The sequence below is a fragment of the Lutra lutra genome, chromosome 3, assembly GCF_902655055.1.
Source record: "Lutra lutra chromosome 3, mLutLut1.2, whole genome shotgun sequence".
Lineage (NCBI taxonomy): Eukaryota > Metazoa > Chordata > Mammalia > Carnivora > Mustelidae > Lutra > Lutra lutra.
Genome location: NC_062280.1, coordinates 13,461,702 through 13,464,824, shown reverse-complemented (window position 1 = coordinate 13,464,824; position 3,123 = coordinate 13,461,702).

Below are 3,123 nucleotides of genomic sequence, written 5' to 3'. Positions count from 1 at the left end.
AGGGGCCAATCTGGAGCTGCATTGGGCATACAGTTGGACTGGATGCTTGCCCTCAGCCCATTTGCTGGGGTTAAGGGTTGCATGAAACTGTGGGGCATGCTCCCTGAGTTGTCCCCTATTTGTGGGTGGTGATGGCATTCAGATTAGATGTCTGGCTCCAGCTCACTGTTGGGGCTACAAACTGGTGTGTATGGTTATCTTCCCCTCTCCCCAGGGTAGGAGTAACTTTGAATGGCACTGGTCACTGTGGGGGCTGCCTGCAGGATGTGACATTGTGGGAGTCATTTTGGAGAGACTCTTCCCAGGTGGCATAGGTTGAATGGGGGTGGATCCACAGGAGAAAGTAAGGGCAGAGTGTGGTGCGTTAGCAAGCTAGGTGGAGAGTGTTCATGCTGTTTCCTGTAGATGTCCAGCTATCTAGGCTGGAAGGCAGTGAAGAAATACTCCTGCCAGCTCTTTTGCCCTTGAACAAGTCTTCTCAAGATTCTTACCTCTCCAGCATATGTTCTGAGATTAGCAAATAAATCTCTTTCCTATGTACCCAGGCACTTTTCAAACTGCTGCTTCTATGCTGTATCTCAGTAGGGTTGTTTGTTATGGCATACCTTAAGGGTGGGGACTCAAGTCTCCTGCCACCCTCTTGCTCTCCCAGGTCTAAGCCCACTGATCTGTAAAGTACCAGGAGTTAAGCCCGGCTGATTGTAAACTCATCAAGTTAAGCCCCACGGCTTTTCAAAGCCAGATGTTGTGGTAACTCATCTTCCTAGTGCAGGGCCCCGGTGTCTGGGTGCCTGAAATGTGGTCCATTCCTCTCCTTTCTCTATGCCTATGGTGTCCCTCCCTTTTTCCTTGTGGCCTCCTCTCTACATTAACTATGGAGGGCCTGTTCTACCAGCCTGGGCTGTTTTGGAGGTTAGGTGAACTTATGTGGCTGTTATCTAGATGTATCCATGGGAAAAGCTGAGCTTAGGATCCTCCTAGTCCACCATCTTCCCAGGTTCCTATATGTTCTAGTCTTATCAAGTACAATATTTGTATCTTGTCAAACTTTGGTTCACTCTTGAGAAAAACTTCAATTTACAGAATATTGGTCAGTTTCAAATTTTCTACCATAAATCATAAAGACTATGGGGCTTAAATAGAATTGGAAAATGGGTTCTTGATCATTCATTTAATGGTATAATCAAGAGGCAGTAATTTTTTTTTGGAGACCAAGAATTTCTGGTAGTCTTTAAGGTTGTTAGTATGTGTATTAATCAGAGTGTACTTGGGAAAGTAACTGTGCATCTTTCAAGTAGAAGGAACACAAGGAGCTGCTTTCATTGGTGATGGAACTAAGGCTGAGAAACCAAAAGGGATGGTGAGGCAATCCAAAGATTAGCAAGAGCAGGAAGCGACACCAGCCCTCAGATGGAAGGGACAGCAAGAAGTGGTGTGACAGAGTCCTAAAGCCAGAAGACAAGGAAGTTACAGCTGCTGCCAGAGACACCATAAAAAAACAGGGAATTGGGACAAAAGGTAAGAAATAAATACATTTCTCCTGTCTCCTCTTATACTCTGATCTTCCAATGGTGCCTCCCTGGAAACCAGAGAATGAGGATGCATGGGAAATGTAGTTCTCAATGAAGCAGAGGAGGAGAAGAATGAATAAATGGATTTGAGAATTAACAGGCAATTGACCAGCAGTACTTGAGGAAAACTACTGACCTGGCTTATAGTAAAGGACATATTTACTAAATGAAAACTGAAGTCCCTGTACCTTACTAAACTTCTAAAGGCAATATTGTAACATAGTGGCAATATTATAACATATCAAGAGTCAAAAATTTCCATAGAAATCAAAATTACCATGGACATCTCTCATTTTTTCAAGTCCTTCTTTTTAAAACAAAAAACCCTCATAACCTTTATTCAAGGAAGAATTCCTTAAACAGATATTAAATGTCTACAATACACCAAACACTTTGCTGAACACTAGGAATATAGTAGTGAATCAGACAATATTCCCAAGGAGTCCACAGTCTACTGGGGACATTAAATATACAAGTATTTGTTCTGTAAGTGCTGTCCAGCGAAAGTATTATAGAAGCCAAGGTTACTGTACTAGTGTGGTCCTTCAGAAAGCAGACAGCAAGATGAATTTAGACACACGCTGTAAGGCAGAATAATGACTCTCCTCCCCCCTCATCCCAAATATATCCACATCCTAATTCCCAGAACCTGTGATTATGTTACCTTACATGGCAAAAGAGACTTTGATGCTGTGATTAAATTAAGGATCTTGAGTTGGGGAGATTATCTTGCATTTTTGGAGTAGGCCCAAAGAAGAGTCAGTACGAGAGAGAGGCAGAAGGGTCAGTCAGAGATGTGATCACTGAAACAAAAGCTGTAATAATGTTGGTCCAAAGGCAGGCAGGCAGTTTCTAGAAATTGGCAAAGGCAGATTTCTCCCTAGGGCTCCTAGAAGGAATATGACCCTCTCAACCCATTTGAAATTTCTGATGGTTAGAACTGTAAGAAAATAAATTTCTATTGTTTTAGGCCACTAAATTTGTAGGTAATTTGTTACATCAGAGATAGAAAATGAATACAACAAGCAAAGAGCCTATGGTGCAAAATTTAAAGCAAGTGATCTCAGGATGAAGCTATCAGTATCTACTGTGATGGTCTATTTCATGTGTCATTTTAACTGGGCCACAGGAAGTCCATTTATTTGGTCAAACATTATTCTATTTCTGTGAGGAAGTTTTTTGAGGAAATTGACAAAATCTGTACACTGAATAGAGCAGACTGCCTTCCTTGATGTGGGTGGGCCTCATCAGTTGAAGACCTGAATAGAACAGAGATGTTGTTCTGACTCTCAAAGACTAGGCTGACTCTTGCCTGAGTATGACATAATTCCTTCTGCCTGTCTTCAAATGGGGCATCAGGTTTTTCCTGCCTTTGGACTCAAACATCAGCTCTTTCTGAGTCTTTAGCGTGCCAGCCTTTGGACTGGAATATATCATTCATTCTCCCGGGTCTCCAGGATGCCCATTCACTTGCAGATCTTGTGACTTGTTAGTCTCCATAATACTATGAGCCAAATTTATTCCTAATAAAAAGTATCTTATTGGTTCTTAT